General features: G+C 41.5%; 1 protein-coding gene and 1 pseudogene across 1 annotated transcript in view; one reads left to right on the top strand and one right to left on the bottom strand.

Moving 5' to 3' along the window:
• The window catches only part of CHMP4B (charged multivesicular body protein 4B), a 41457-nt gene that overhangs the window by 9533 nt on the left and 14486 nt on the right, over positions 1–17438 (bottom strand). The window lies entirely within an intron of this gene.
• Positions 10820–12004, top strand: LOC120603560 (40S ribosomal protein S3a-like; annotated as a pseudogene).

Below are 17438 nucleotides of genomic sequence, written 5' to 3'. Positions count from 1 at the left end.
CTTGGAATCTCCATATTTAATTATGCCTTTGCTAGTTCCAAGAGAGTAATTACAGCAGCAATTACAGAATCTAATAACCAGCTTTATTGGCTCTGAAAGCTGAAGCAAAAACAACTCCAACCATGTTGAAATAAACATTGGTCTCTAGACAGTTGCTTCATTAGACACTCTAAACAGCTATTTGGAGGAAAAATACAGAAGAGATACCTCAAGAAGCAAAGAAACCAGTGGGAAAAGATGTTCAGCCAGGACCGGAAACTCCTTCTGCAAGGCATCTGTTAGTGACTGTACAGAAACCATTTTCAGAGAACACATCAGTTCAATATAATTAGATAGGACATTTCTATCTCTTACGCAAAGGCACACTTCACGTCTCTTTGAAGAGTTGCTGAGAAGGGTAAGTTTGCCTGCCCCAATCTGGCGGTATTCACTGTAGGGGCCATTAGCCTAGGGCATCTCAACAGATGCTAAGAAGTCTTAACTGTACACTCATTACTCATACAAAGAGATTCACGCATTGCGGGAAAGGAAAGTCCAGTAATACCCTCTCACTAAATGAATGATGGTGTCTACAGTTCTTTCAAGGAAGGACCCAAGATTCCACATCTGAATTCATCTAGCAGAAGTTTCAAAAGCTGAGAGAAGGAGAGTGCTGCTTCTTTCCCACTCTTAGCATGAACACAATACAAACATACTCTAGAGGACACTTACACACAAATGCAACACAAAGTGAGAATACTGAAGAACCCTCAGCAGCCTGGTCAAGACAGGGCTGTTGGCAGACAGGGAGCTGAGTGAAGCTGAGGGAACAATCATTCAGATGCTCTTTGCTCATTATGCCCATGAATAAACCTCAGATGTTCAGGGTACCCTCAGCCAAGAGAACCATACCTGGCTTTCAAGCCACTAGTCACTTTGTTCAAGTCACCTGTCATCTGCCCTGTGTATGTGGGCAAAAAAAGATCCAAAGTTAAAACAACAAAGTTACCCACCAATATCAAAGACTCAACAATGCAGTTATTAGTAACCATCCCTGCACTACACATGGCATCAGATAGCCCACCAAACCTTGACCAAATAAGAGCTCCAATCTTGGCACCAAAAGCAAAGGGGGCTTGCAGGACTCTTGGAAGTCCAACCAGTCACATTAGATAACAGAAAAAATAATGCCCAGAAAAGGTGACACAGCTTACAAGGATCCTACGGCGAGTTAAAGGTTAAAGACAAGGACTAGAACCCAGGACTCTTTTCACCACTTCAACTCTTGTCATCTCCAAATAACGTTACCATAAATAAACCAGCAGTTCCCCTGACATAAGGAAAATAGTCTGCCTAATGATCTTCCATCCAATTTCCAAACCCTGCCCTTTGCAAACCTCACTTAAAAGCTCATGCTGACACATGAAAAAACTGGAAAGCTATCTGAAATGCTCTCCTAAGTTTCCAGTTAAAACAAAGAGGAAAAAAGAATGAAAAAGAGGTGCTAGTTAGCCTGGTTCCAGAGTACTTTCCCCAAATTGGTAGCTGTTCCTGCTTGTGGTTTCAGAAGACAGGGGCATAGCTGGACTCTCCTTTCTCTGAGATGAGATCTACAGCAGGGGTCCCCAACGACAGGCTGCAGGCTGGTACGTCTGTGGCCTGTTAGGAACTGGGCTGCACAGCAGGAAGTGAGCGGAGGTTGAAAGAGCGAGGAAGTTTCCTCTATATTTTGCAGCTGCTGCCCAGCGCTAGCATCACCGCCTCAGCTCCACCTCAGATCATCAGGCATTAGATTCTCAAAGGAACACCGGTCCCTGGTGCCAAAAAGGTTGGAGACCGCTGATCTTTAGGACCTACAAAAAGTTCTCTAAAACCAAAGTGCAACTTTAAGCCCAGACAGGGGCTGTTTTTATGTCCATCATTGCTGTGTTCCAGGCTCACCTGTGGAAAAGAGGGCCTCCTCCTGTAGAAGGAACACTGTCCCTCACACTGTTGTATTTATTCCCACACGGCTGGGGAATTCAAGCTAGAGGTGCAGACAGCATTTTTCAGAGTAGTCTCCTTCTCTGTTAGGTATCTCCCTGTTTCCCTAATTTCCTTTCTGTGGCCTGGAGCTAATGCACTCCATTTAGAGATGGTAAAATAAGTACTTGTGTATAACCAGAAAAACAGAGTCTGAAACACAGCTGACTTCATCAGCTAACACACAGGAAGTACAGTACTCACTGCAAGGGGGAAATTCTAGAAAGAAAGCAGCCGCTCATCTGTTTAACAGGGACAAAGATGAGAAGGGTAAATGAGATGCTCCTTCTAAGGTCTTCTTCCAGCTTTAACAATATGTGAACCTATATAGTTCTGAGATTGTTCAGTAACTGACTGAAACAAATACCAAAGGCTTTTTTAGACCGACCCTCCACAATATTTTGAGTATTTCACATAATCAAGTTTTTCCTGTCCAATGAGATTAGCAGTGCCTCTGGCAGACTCCCTGAATTAAGGAGCTGGGGAGACCAAAACAGCTACAGTTTATAGGACAGAGTACATAGAGGAGAGAGCTGCAGTAGGGGATTAGGGAGACAAACTCTGGAGGTCTACACAGAGTTGCCCCTCAAGTATACAGAATACTGATCAGCATATGTGTATGAAGAAATTGCTGAGGTCAGAGAAAGACCTACTCACCAGGATTAGAGAGAATAGTACCAGGTGATCACATGGGGTCAGTTAGTTATAGTGCCTACTTCTCAGTCATACTGGAAAACCTCATAACTCATGGGGCTTTGGGTAGAGTATTCAGAAAGGTCTTGTCTCAATAGCAGGGAATAACTACCCCTACTAGATAAATATTGCTCGGGGCCCACCTAAAAACAAGACCCAAAAGGACAAATTGTTATCAAAGAAATTATGCCCAAACAAAGCTTATTTATGGAAATACAGAAATATCCAGTAAGCAACAGGGTAAAATTTACATTTGACATCGAATCAAAAGTTACCATGCAATGAAGCAGGTAATACTATCCAAAATGCAGAGAAAAATCAATGAACTCCAAATAACCCAGAACTAATACAGATGGAGAGTTAGCAAGGACTAAAAATTCAAGGAGGCACACAAAGACATATTTTTTAAAAGACCCAAATTGAGCTTCTGGGAAGTAAAATTACAGGATGGGATTAGTAGCAGATTAGACATTGCAGAAGAAACAATTTGTAAACTTGAAGACATAGCAATAGAAACTACCCAAAATAAAAGAGAGAAAAAAAGAATTTAAAAAATGAACAAAGCATCAATGAGTTGTGAGATAACTATGTAAGTGTAACTGGAGTTCTCAGAAGAAAGAAATAGATAAAAAAAAATATTTCAAGAAATAATGGCTGATACTTTTTCAATCTGACAAAAAAGTATAAACCCACAGATCCAAGAAGCTCAATAAACCGAACGTAGAAACATGAGGAAAACTATATCATAATAAAATTGCTCAAAGCCAGTGATGAAACGAAAATCTTAAAAGTAGCCAAAGAAAAAAGTACACATTACATATAAAGCAACAAAGAGAAGAATGACAGATTTCTCAGAGGAAACAATACTAGCAAGACAATGTAACACTATTTTAAAAGTACTGAAAGGAAAAAAAACAACTGTCAACCTAGAATTCTAAACCCAGTGAAATCTTTTAAAAATGAAGGCAAAATAAAGATTTTGTCAGACAAAGAAAAGCTGAAAGAGTTCATTACCAGCAAACCCAGACTACAAAATATTTTAAAGGAAGTCCTTTAGGCAGAAGGAAAATGATACCAGATGAAAATATAGCTCTATAGAGACATATGAGAAGCACCAGAAGGGAGAAATACAGGGGTAAACATATAAAGCTTTTTAATTATTTAAATCTCTTTTTTAACAACAAAAATATATATGTAGTGTGGGGTTTAGAACATGTAAAACACATGACAAGAGCACATAAACCACAAGAGAAATGGCAGTGTACTATATTGTAAGGCTCATATACTATTTGTAAGGTGGTAACAAAATCACTTGAAAGTAGACTACAATAAGCTAAAGATGTACATTATAAACTCTAAAGCAAACACTAAACAGTTACAGCTAATAAGCCAATAAACGAGATAAATGAAATCATACTCAATCCAAAAGAAGGCAAAAAAAGAGAAAATAGTGTGAACAAAGAACAGATGACACAAACAGAAAAAAAGAGTGAGATGACATTTAATCTAACCATATCAATAATTATATTAAATGTAACTTTCTAAACACCCTAATTAAAAGGCAGAGATTGTTCAATTGGATTTTTCTTTTTTTAAAGATCCAACTATACACTGCGTACAAGAGACACATTTCAAATATAAACAGGTTAAAAGTAAAAGGATGGAAAAAGATATACCATGGTTACACGAATCGAGACAGCTGGAGTGGCTATATTAATTAACTTACCAGACAAAAGTAGATTTCAGAGCAAAGAATATTACCAGGAATAAAAAAGGTCATTTCATAATGATACAGAGGTCAATTTCTCAGGAGGACATATTATAAACATTTATACATCTAATAACAGTTTTAAAATATCTGAAACTAAAATGCCTAGAACTGCAATGAGAAATAGACAAATCCACAAGTACGGTCACATTTTTTTTAAATTTATTGGGGTGACACTGGTTAATAATCTTATATAAGTTTCATGTATGTAATTCAATAACATATCATATGTATACTATATTGGGTGTTCACCACCCAAAGTTAAACTTCCTTCTGTTACCATGTATTTGACCCTCTCTATGTTCATCTACCTCCCTCCTTCCCGCTTTCCCTCTGGTAACTACTAAACTGTTGTCTGTGTCTATGAGTTTTTGTTTGTCTTGTTCATTTGTTGCTTTCAGTTTTATATCCCAAATCTAAGTAAATGATATGGCTCTCAACTTTGTCTCATTTATTTCGCTTAGCATGATAATCTCAAGATCCATCCATGTTGTCACGAATGGCAGTACAGTCAATTTCAATACCCATTTTCAATAACTGATAGAATGAGTAGACATAAAATAAGTAAGGATATAGAACAGCACAATCAGTAAAATTGACCTAATTGACATTTGTAGAACACTTTACTGCTCCCAGCAGAATACTCATTCTGTCCTTGGGTATACGGAACATTTACCATAATAGACCATATTCTGGGCCATAATACAAGTCTCAATAAATGCAAAAGAATTCAAGTCATACAACGTTCTCTCTGATCACAATGAAATTAAATTAGAAATCATAAACAGAAGATTTCTGAAAAATCCCCAAATATCTGAAAACTAAATAACATATTGCTAAATAATCCATGGGTCAAAAAAGAAATAAAATGAGAAATTATGAAGTATTTTGAACTGAATGAAAATGAAAACACAACATATCGAGATTTATAGAATGCCACCAAAACAGTATGTAGAGGGAGAAATTTATAGCATTAAATCCCTATATCAGAAAAGAAAAAAGACCTCGAATCAACAACCTCAGCTTCTACCTTAAGAAATCAGACAGGAGACCGAAAAAAATGCGTAGATTCATCCCTCTGGTGACCAAATCAAAGTTGTGATGGAAACAAGGAGCAGCAGCAAGGAAAAATCACCTGGGATCTAGATGAACAAGCCATACAAATAGGGAAAAATACAAGAAATCACCCTACATCGGCAGAAGGCAGGAAAGGGTGAGGACACAGGCCTGCCCAGTCTCGAGCGGCTGAGTGAGATGGAGGCTGCCGCAGAGGCAGAAGCCTCTTAAAAGGGCAAGTCCATGAGCAGATTTTCGCAGTGACAGACCTGCTCACTCTGAGCACCAGTGCCAATTCAGCTGCGTGTAGGGAGCACCAGGGACTTACAGGGAGACATTGTCGGAATGAGGGCCAAAATGAGACTTGCTCTGTACAGAAGTGCCAGCAGTATCCATTGTTCACTGTTGAGCCCTCCCCGCTACCAGCGTGCCAGACACAGAGGCCGCCATAGCCATGAAGTCATCGAACTGGATAACAGAGGTCACTCCACCCAGAGGATTCCCTGAAATTCGCCTCCCCTAACTCGCGGCCTCACTCAAGCCACATCCAGGTATATCCTTAGCGAGTTGGGTGCTCCTTGCTGAGCAGCGCCTAGACTCACACTGGAGCCAGCTGGCCTGTTTCTGGTGTAGCCTTTTGAGGCAATGATAAGCACAACATCTGTGGATTACCTGCTGAATCTTAACAGGTGGCCCCAGAGGGATAGAGGCTTGGGCTAAATTTGGCCTGCAGTTGAACCCGTCTCAGGACTTTGCCACTGGACAGACATCTAGTTCACAAATCCACACTTCAATAAGACCGGGAGACTTGGGAGCTTTGCTTAATACATAGAAACAGACACGGAAAGACAGCCAAAATGGGAAGACAAAGAAGCAGAAACCATATAAGAGAATGGAACACAGATCCAGATATAATGGAGTCAAGTAATCTAAAAGATGTAGAGTTCAAACACTGGTTATAAAGATGCTCAATGAACTTTTGGGAAATGTATATAAATTCAGTGAGAACGTCAACAAAGAGATAACAAACATAAAAATGGAAATGAAAATTACAAAAGGGAACTAGTCTGAAATGAAGAAAACATTATCTGAGATGAGAAATATATTAAATGGAATAAACGAAGTGAATAAAGAAAAGGATCAAATGACCTAGCTAGAGGATGGGAAAGCCAAGGACATTCAATCAGAATGACAAGAGATAAGAAGCCAAGACTATAAAAATAATTTAAGGAGCATATGAGACACTATTAAGGGTCCAAATATCCGTTTGATCGGCGTAACTGAAGAAAATCAAGATGCTGAACAGCTATTTGAAGAAATAATGATGGAAACTTCCCTAACCTGGTGAAGGAAGCTCAGAGAATTCCAAAAGTCAGGGATCCAAGAGGCCCACACCAAGACACATCATAATTAAAATGTCAAAGGTTAAATACAAAGAAAGAATACTAAAAGCAGCAAGAGAAAAACAAATAATTACTTATAAGGGAACACCCATAAGACTGGCAGCTGATTTCTCAAAAGAAACTATGCAGGACAGAAGGGCCTGGCACAAAATATTCAACAGGATGAAGACCCAGGATCTACAACCAAAGATACTTTATCCAGCAAAGATATCATTTAGAGCTGAAGGACAGATAAAGAGCTTCCCAGACAAAAATAAGCTAAAGGAATTTATCGCCACCAAGCCAGTATTACAGGAAATGTTGGAGGGACTTCTTTAAGAAGAAAAAATACAAAAGACTCACTTCAGATTAAAAGACACACATAGACTAAAAGGAAGGGGATGGAAAAAGATATTGCTTTGATGGACCTAGAAGGTATTTAAATCAGATAGAGAAAGATAAACACTATATGATTTTACTTATATGTGGAATCTAAGGAATAAAAAGAACGAACTAATCAAAAACAGACTCACAAATATAGTGGACAATTTGGTGATGGGCAGAGGGGAGGAGGTCTTGGGGGCATGGGAGAATGGAGTGAAGGGTTAAAGAATTACAAATTAGTAGCTGATGGATATTCACGGGGATGGAGTAGCATGGCATAGGGAATGCAGTTAGCAATAATATGTTGGCTAGGTGGAGGGTCAGGGGAGGGAGGGAGCAATTGGGATCATTTTTACGAATTATATAGATGTCTAACCAATGTACTGTATACTTGAAACTAATTAAAATAAATAAATTTTTTTAAAAAATTAGACAAAGAGCAAACGAAATCCAAAGCAAGCAGAAGAAACGGAGTGAGGATCAACATGAAAATCAAGAATTAGACCTTGTTCATGACACTTTGCTATGGAACCATGGGTAAAAATGATACAGTCTCAAGGCTGAAGGAACTCACTAACCAAAAGAGAAATGGACAATGTGATATGACGTAGGTAAGCACAGGGCACTGTGGGAGCCCAGAGGAAGGGAACCTAATCTTTGGAGCTATCATATATTTTAAAGGGTGATAAGATATAGCCAAGAGGGACATATCCCAGGCAGGAGGAACACAGAGGCATGAGAGAATGGGGGATGAAATAAGGAAAGACTTAAAAAAGCCCTAGAAAGAAAATCAAGAACAGGCTTTTATGTCTTATAAGGAGTTGCTGGACTTTATCCCAGGGTTAGAGAGGAAAGACATTAAAGGATTCTAAGCAGGACAATGGACGTGATCAGATTTGCATTTCAGAAAGATCTCTCTGGCTGCTATGGGGAGAAAGGACTGGCAACCACTGTAATAACCCAGAGGGTTTGGATTTTAAGGGCCTGAACTAAGACCACAGTAGAGGGTCAGACCAGGAGAGGATGAACTTGAGAGAGACCAGGAGAGATGACTCCATGGGCTTCTAATCCTGTTTGAATGTGCAGGGTAAGGAAATTGAGAGTCAGGAACAACTTCCAGGTTCCTGGCCAAGGCAAATGGGTGGCTGACATGCCATTTCTCAAAGACCAGTGACTTAGGGAAGAGAAACTGGGTCGGGAAGGGAGAAACCATTCTCATCAGGTCTTTCTGTGGGGCTGTGGACTTCAAAATTCAAATAGTACCTGAAATTTAAATCAACATCCTCTAAATCCATAAGATGAAAAAGAAGAAGTTCAGGGATGTCTGAGTAGGTCAAATCTAAAGAATTTCTTATAATACTGTAAAGAACACAGGATCCAAAGGTAACCTAATTACTTCCATTTAGGCATGTGTGTGTCAGGAGAATATACAGGTATATGTTTGTAATTTACAGAGACTATCTCTGGGCCTTGAAATTGGTTACCTCTGGAAGGTGCACTGAGGGGCTGGGGCAGGGAAGGCATTTTGTAAATTATGTACCATTTACACTATATGTAATCAAAACAAACAAACATTTACTTAAAACATCAAGTATTTGCTAAAAACACCTATGCCTGTCAGTGGAGCTATGGTCTGGTTCACCAGTAGAGTAAAGGCATTAACTGTTCTCCTCTCCCCAGCCCCCCAACCTGCCAGGTCTCAGAATGGATGCTCTTAGCTGGGCTTACTCAGGGTGACCAGGTTCTTGGCTGAGACAGAGGGGCGCACAGCCTGCCCTTGGCTTCCGTTCCCAGGCTAGGATGAAATGTTTCTTTTCTGACTGGCTGTTCTTACTCTACTTCCAACTGAATCCATGCCAACAAGAGCCCCCTCTGCTCGTGCAAGCATGAGAGCACCCTGGCAACTGAGATGAGAATAGAGGTCTGGGAGCTAGGGTCGTTTGTGGGGAAGTGGGAAGGGGGAAAATGCCAGCAGAAAAATACTTTCCAGCGTTTTTCCAAAGCAAAAAAGAAAACCAAACCCTTTTCTCCTTTTAGAATCAGAGACATAAGGGGGTTGTAGAGACAAATCACCCTCCCCTACCCAAATGGCAGCAAGGGAAGAAGGACAAGAGGAGCCATAGGAAACTGGTGTCAAGAAAAAAAAGTGGTCTTGCCTTGCTTTCCCCCAAAATGGGGGCACAGACTCTCAGAGTCCTGGAACCCTAATGCGTATCTCTATTTTCACACTGCCTGTTAATTTAACTAGAATGTGAGCTCCTGGAGGAACTATTTCTCCCTATCTCAGTATCCTTGGTACATAGTAGTTGCTCAGAGGGATGACTGGTTACACAAACACATTCTTGGAAAATAAATCTGACCTTGTTTGTACAGAGGAGAAAACTAAGGCCCAGGGAGGTACAGGCACAGAGTAGGTGCTCGGTAAACTGTTGAATGAAAGCCTGGTAGAGGGGTGAGCCTAGGACCAGAACCCAGGTCTCCAGGCCTACCCCACAAGCCCTGCTGGAGCTGGAAAAGAATGGATGAACAGGAGCAGTGAACTCTACCAGGGAGGAAGAAAAAAGTACAGGAGAAATTATTTTCCTGAGGAACAACCTGTTCAGACTCCAAGCCTGCCTCCCTGGCCATAGGATGGAGCAGGCTTGTGATCCAAGCTAGGCTACACAACAGCCTCCTCTTTGATTATGGTAATTGGTTTAGTCATAAGTACATGACCCAAGCAGCCAATCAGACTCCTTCTGTGGGATTTTTCTAACAATGCCAGGAGAGAAATGGAGTAGAAGGAAGTAGAGACTTTACCTCCCACCCCAGGATCCAAAGTTGTAAGTCAAAGCAGCCTGTAATCATGGCCCAGACTCACCAGGAAGTCAGAGAGAATGAGTAAGCATGCAGAGAGATCAGCTCCACCCTGTCCTTTCCCACAGTCATGTGAGTCAGTAAGTCCCCCTTCTGCAATCAACGTAAGCCTGTAGGAGCTGGCATTCGTCACAGGCAACTAATCGCCAGCAACTGAAAACAGACTGGCCAATTCAAGGACTGAGGTAAAACAGAAAAATAGCAGAGGAGAGAAGTCAGAGCAGGTATCTTCAACTTGGGGTCTGTGGAGCCCTAATACAACACACAAAATTTCACATGTCCTATAACATGTAGTTTTCTGAGGAAACAGTACTTACCGGATTTACAAAAGGGATGATCCCCCAAAGAGTTAAAAATGAGGGCGCTAGAGAAAAAGCAGGCAGATATTCCCAAAGCCAGGGCTTCCTGATGAGGGTATCTCAGGAATTCTTGATTAGTCTGCCAAGTTCCGTAGGTCTACTTCCTAACAAATTCCATCTCCCAATCTTGCTGCCCCAACTTCCTTCATGCCTTTCCCACTTCAATTGCCTCTGCACAACAAAATTGATGTTTTCTTCTAGCTACTCTCTGCCTTCAGCAACTTTGGTGCCTGGTTGCTTACTCCAAATTCTGAGTAGGGTGACCATACTCAGGTGACCTAGGAAAACATCCCGGTTTTCCTAGGACAGTCCCAGTTGATAGGTGCTATACCAAAGTAATTATTAATGGCACTCCTTTGACTCTCATAAGTATATTGACTTGGAAAACATAAGGTCACCCTGCCTCCCACGAATCATAAGAATCTCTCTTTCCCCTTTATTCCTCAGCCACAGACCCTGTCACTTGGTAGGGAGATATATACAACAAAGGTTTGGGAGCTCTCAGGGCAAAAAGGCATCTTGAGAGGACAGGGCTGACTTTTGGCTGAGCAGCACCATGGCAGTCGGCAAGAACAAGCACCTTATGAAAGGGGGGAAAAAGGGAGCCAAGAAGAAAGTGGTTGACCCATTTTCTAAGAAAGATTGGTATGATGTGAAACTATATTCAATATAAAAAAAAATTAGAAAAACCCAAGTCACAAGAACTTAAGGAACCAAAATCACATCTGATGTTCTCAAGGGTCATGTTTTTGAAGTGAGCCTAGCTGTTCTTTAGAATGATGAAGTTGCATTTAGAAAATTCAAGCTAATTACTGAGAACGTTCAGGGCAAAAACTGCCTAATTTCCATGGCACAGATCCTACCCACGACAAAATGTGCTCCATGATCATAAAATGACAGACCATGACTGAAGCTCATGTTGATCTCAGGACTACTGATGGTTATTTGCTTTGTATATTCTGTGTTGGTTTTACTAAAAAACACAACAATCAGATTTGGAAGACCTCATATGCTCAGCAGCAACAGGTCCACCAAATGCAGAAGATGATGATGGAAATCATGACCTGAGAGGTGCAGACAAATGACTGGAAAGAAATGGTCAATAAATTGATTTCAGATAGCATTGGAAAAAGCAGAGAAAAGGCTTGCCAATCTATTTATCTGCTCCAAAAGTCTTAGAAAAGTCAAAGTGCCGAAGCAGCCCAATTTTGACCTGGGAACACTCATAGAACTCATAGTGAAGGTAGCAGTTCTAGAAAACCTACTGGGATGAGACAGATGCTAAAATCGAATGCACTGATGGGTATGAGCTCCCAGTCCCAAAATCTGTTTAAAATTCAGATTTTTAATGGTGACAAATAACATCTTTTTGTAATGTTTAAACAAAAAAAGAGAGAGGACAGGGCCATTTCTTCTCCTACATGCACTCTGGCCAATCTACCTAGGTAAGAGGGATAAGGTGGAGTTTGGCTAAAGTCCTATTTACACACACACACACACACACACACACACACACACTCTTTCTCATCTTTAGGAGAACTTGCCTCTTATTTCTACAGTTACGCTCCCTGGCTGAGGAGCCAGGTGGTTAACAATTCCTACCTCCTTTCCCATAGCCTTTGCTGCCCCTCCCAATTCTGACGGACCTGGATTAAGGCTGGAACATGGAAAGCAACATCAGCCTCTCCTTTCTTAGGGGCTGGAAAAGCCTCCCTTCCCACAGTTCATCAGCCTAAGCCACAGCCCCCAGCTCTTCAGCATACAGAAAAGGCAGGCCCCTCCAGCAGCTCGAGCAACCAGCACCCAAGAACAAGAGAACTGCGTCCAGGGTAGGGCCCTGTGTGGTCAGCTGTGTATGTATTCTTGGCTGTAAGGGGATTGTGCTGGATGCTTGCTCACAAGGTTGTGGGTTGGACTGTGTGGGCTGGAGAAGGGAGGAGGAGGAAAGAGAGTATGCGGCTTTGAGTGGGGGTGCCTTCTCTGGTTCCTTCTCTGCTTGTCACCAGTGGTTCTTCTAAACACAGACCTTAACATTCCACACCCGTTTAAAAACCCTGCACTGGCTTTCATTCTCTGTAGCCTCCTCAGCCTTCCAGTTCTCCTCAAATGCCCTTCTCATTCTTCACCTGTCTAGATCCCACTGGTCTTGCAGGGCTGTCCAGGCAGCAGCTTCTCAATCACCCTACTCCTCCAGGCTGGGCTAGGACCCTTCTCCTGCATGCTTCTGTACCACTCTTGCTAAAAGCTGTAATGTCCTAATGCTATACTGTTACTGACACCCCCCCTAGAGTAGTGAACCTCCAGAGGACAGTCCCTGATTTTGACGAGGTGCTCAAGCCCACATTTGAATGAATGAGGAGCAATGCCTACAGTCTGGTCAATCACTGCCTCAGCTAATGGTTTTCAAGGACTCCTGGGCTTTGGGAAAATGTTTTAGAAGTTCTTTAAACAACCAAGCATTTTCTACCAAGCCAGAAGGATTTAAACCACCCAAGGACCAGCCCTCATTGCTTCTTCACATGAACTAAAAACCCTAACACCAGCCTGAGATCCTTATAACTTTGGGAGAGAGCTCTAATGAGATTTTTATCCCTGCCAGTCCTCTGTGAAATCACAAGATCCCACTCACTGGTCTACCTCCCAGGGTCAATGCAAGAATAAAGAATCTGTTCCTGGCCTTAACCTCTGGGAATATAATGAAGAAAGTGATGGCAGTTCTCTATTTCTGTTCTTTGCAAAGCTTTTGAGAAGACATGCTAATAATAATAGCTGGGAAGACCCCTTCCTTATCTCTCTCCCCCGCAAACCTTTTATTATTTTCTGATTCAGGTCAAATCTCATTGCAATTAATTTCCTGGGACTGGCCAAATTCTAATGCTGGAATGAAATTCATTTTTATCAACAACTGCTTGAAACAACTGGGTCACAGTCAGATAATCCTCAGTTATCATGAGGTGGAAGTCAGGCAGACCTGGGTCCATATTCTGGCTTTATCCTTTACGATCTGGCGATCTTGGGTGACTACTAGGCTTTAACTTCCTCATTTATAAAATGGTATTAAGACAGTAAAATAATACTGGCCAGAACTACAATGTCTATCACCTAGGAAAGGATCAGCAAACATTAAATGAATGAGATTCTATGTTAAAAAAAAAAAAAATCCCATAATAATTACTACTAAATGGCTCTTTCCAAGACTTATTAGTTGGGTGACCTTGAGTAAGTCACTTAACCTCTCCAAGGCTCACTGTCCATGAGCATGAAATAAGGATAATAACATCTGTAATCTCACTGGACCATATGATATTACAAGGCAGCAAATGAAAGGCACTGGTATAGCACAATACCTGATAGATACTCAATAAATCTTCATTCTCTTCCCCTTCAATATGGCAAGAGTGAAAACTGAGGCTTAAAAGTTAACTTCCCCAAGATTGCAGTTAGTAAGTGATGATGCCTAAATTCAAACACAGTTTTTCTGACTCCAGAGCTCTTATTATTATTACTACTCCCATTTTACAGATGAGGACACAGACTCAGAGAGACCAAACAGCTAATCTCAATGGCAAACATCAAATTTAAGCACCCTTCTGCTCAATGACTTAATTGGTAGAAAAAAATCCGAAGAATGAAAACAGATTGGGCGAAACAATGTGAATGTACTTAATGTCACAAAACTGTACACTTAAAAATCATTAAAATAGTAAATTTTATGTTATATATATTTTATCACACAGACAAAAACAAATAGATTGGTTCATGAGTTTGCTATCTAGTCCTCCCTTCTGAATACTGCAGTTTATAACCATATTTGTAAGAATAATAAAACTGTTGGACTAACTTCAAACTGCACAGAATAACCATAAACCAACACGGGGGAAGAGGGAAGGAGGGTGTAATAATTTCTGTTCCCTTGAACAATACACAACAGTGCTAGATTATAATCTGATTGTTTAGAAAAGAACATAAAGAAAGGAATGTCCAAAAGCAGGTTTTCTACCAAGGCTTCAGGGGTTCCCCATGTAGTCCATTAAAAAACAAAAAGATAAGGAGGATAAACGCTGAAAAGTCTCCAGCCAATTAAAATCTTTAATTCTGGCCTAAGTAGTCCCTTACTGTGGGGCTCCCAGAGCCCTCCCCACAGATGACTGACAGCCTCACAGTCTTCTCTGCTCCCCCCAACTCTCCCCTCCCCTCCTCCTTTGGTACTTTGGTCTTCTTGGCTCCAAATGCTGTGGAGAACCATCCAACGCTCCTGCCATTCCATTTACCCTCCACCTTCCACCTGACCACCACCCTCTCCCACCCAAACTTCCTGCTGAGCACTCCCTTCAGACCATCTCTGTACCCCACTAGATATGACATCTGGTTCTGGTTTCAGGTCTCTGGTCAAATCAAAGTCTTAGTTTTCTTACCTGTAAAAGAGGGGTGGAGAATGGACCCAGATGATCGAAGTCTCTTATGTTTCCAAGACACAGCAGTAACTCATCAGAACTTGAACAAGGTCAGTTAGGCTAAGGCATCCACCCTTCTTTCTTTCTTATCTACTATCCACACATGTACCAAGATAAAGCTCTGTAATGTTCAAATGTCCTAGCATGTTATCTCTTCATGCTGACTCTGTCTCAGGCACTGGTCTTCATTACCTTGGGAGATTATCTTTAAAGAAGGGGATCACTTTGCATCTACTTTAGACATGGCCATTTTCCTCCTACCAACCACAGAGCCATATGCCTTAATTAGCAATTAAAACAAAACACAAACTTGTTCCTCACACATGAAAAAAGGTTGGGGAAGTCCTTCTTCGGTCTGTTTTCATATAAGATATAGAAAATTCTATGTTTTAAACTACTGGATCAAAGCAGGCAGAGAAATTCTGGCCAAAATTAACTCATAGCACTTGTGGTCTTATGGGTCTTATGAGCTTTAAAACCTGAGACAGAAGGGAAGTCAGCTCCTGAGAGACTTGGAAGCCAAAGGGGAGAGAAGTACCTCTTGTTTTTGCTTTCTTCCATACTGCCTGTGTTTTCTCCTGCTTCCCAAAATAGAAGGCAAGACTGAGTAAATAATACAGATGCGGATTTTTAGCTGGGCTTGCACCTCTCCAAGTACCCAACATAGTCTGAGAATGAAAAAACTGGCCGAGGAGGGACTGAAAATCCATAACATGGCCCCTTTCCTATATTTATAGACAGTGAAAAGACTTGGAAAAATTTTGTGTCTAGATAAACATACATACCCTCTCCTCTACTGCAAGAGACAGCCTTCCTCCTCTAAGCTACCTCTCTCAGCCCTTCTCACTTTCTGCTTTGGATCCTAGTCATAAACCCGGATGGGTTGTGAGCACGGGGCCAACAATGACCAGTTTCTACATTCCCAACAACACCTAGCACAGAGCCCTGCACTGCTAGGTGTGTGGGAAACAGTGAATGAGTAACAGAAGGATAATATAATGGCCTCTAAGATTCTTAAAGGGGCCAGAGTAAACAAGACTGCTCTCTTCTTAAGTTCTGAGCTACTGTAAAAATCATCAAGACAGCCAGAGTACTGGAAATATTTTGAATCTTCATCTGGGTCATGGTAACATGGGTATAAAAATTTGTAAAAATTCACTGAGCTGTACATTTAAAACTTGTCTGCATTACTATAAGTAACACCTCAATAAAAAAATCAAGAAGCACCAAAAATTGCTATTTATATACCAACTCTTTCCTAGGTCTCTTTATAGACTTCTTAATCCTCCTAACTCCTATAAAAAGGGTTAAAAGTAGGAACTCTTCTGATCCCTTGCACAGGAGGCCCTGGGACTCAGGCAAAGACAGCCTAGTTACACAAGTCAGGAATGTAGCAACAAAACCCTGGGGCTTATGATCCTCCACCCAGACTGTACCAGCCCACCAAACCACCAACAGCCAGTTTTAACTCAAAAGAAAACAACCTCTTAAAATAGCAACTGTTTTCTCCATCTCTCCTGTCAGCTGGCAGCATGGCAACTTTAATTTTATTTTCAAAACCATTCTGGCAGGGCTGGGGATATGCCACCACAGTGTCTGTTGAGAAACAATGAGGCAGAACTCACTGGAATGAGGAGGCAGAAGCCATGGGTCCTACTCCTAGGTTTGCCTTCATGAGCTGTGTCATTTTTAACAGGTCACCTAACCTCTCTGGGCCTTGGACTTCCCTCTGCACAGGCAAGATGAGCCCATAAAGTATGACTTTCAGAGCTGCTTAGAAGACAGAAATGTACTGTGAAAGTTAATGAATGGGAGAGAACTGTTTTAATGGGCACTAGTAGGGACTTGAGGTTTTAAAGGCCTGAATTTAGAACCAGGTATGTAAATGTCTTCTATATTCCTAAGAGGTTTAGCTACTTATGGTAGCACCAGGGTTTACATTAAGCAATGAGGCCTTTCCAGGGAAACCAGCTACAGCCCCCAAGACTCCCAGCATCATCTTCAATCGCCATACTAAAGAGCAGATTTAATTAAAATGACTCAAGTCAGACCAGCCCTTAGCAGCTGGTTCCTTTCTCCGTTACCCTCACACAGGAGATAAACTGCTTGCATCCTGTGGCCCAACGGTGGACCAGTGAGGAAGTCAAGTCCTGCCACAAGGAAGCACACCCAGTCTGTTTAACTGGTCACCACTGGGCTTTTGTCCAGCAGAGCTTAAGTCTGCTCAGCCCCAGCTTCTGTGGCACTGATTTGCCACAAGTCTGGCAGTCAGGTCACAGGCAGGCTACTGACCCAAATGAGGCTGAGACACCAGGACAGATGCCCTTCAGTATCGTTGTTGCTTGCCTAGATGGAGGCTCAGGAGAGCAGCTAAAAATCATTATTCAGCTTTGGCCTCTGAGCCAGGTAATCAAAATGGAAAACTGTCCAGCACCTTCTACAAAACAGTCTGTGGCTGCCCTCAGCTTTTACAATGAGCAGGAAT

The sequence above is a fragment of the Pteropus medius genome, unplaced genomic scaffold (assembly GCF_902729225.1).
Source record: "Pteropus medius unplaced genomic scaffold, Ma_sr-lr_union100, whole genome shotgun sequence".
NCBI lineage: Eukaryota > Metazoa > Chordata > Mammalia > Chiroptera > Pteropodidae > Pteropus > Pteropus medius.
This window is presented reverse-complemented; position numbering and strand designations above follow the sequence as displayed.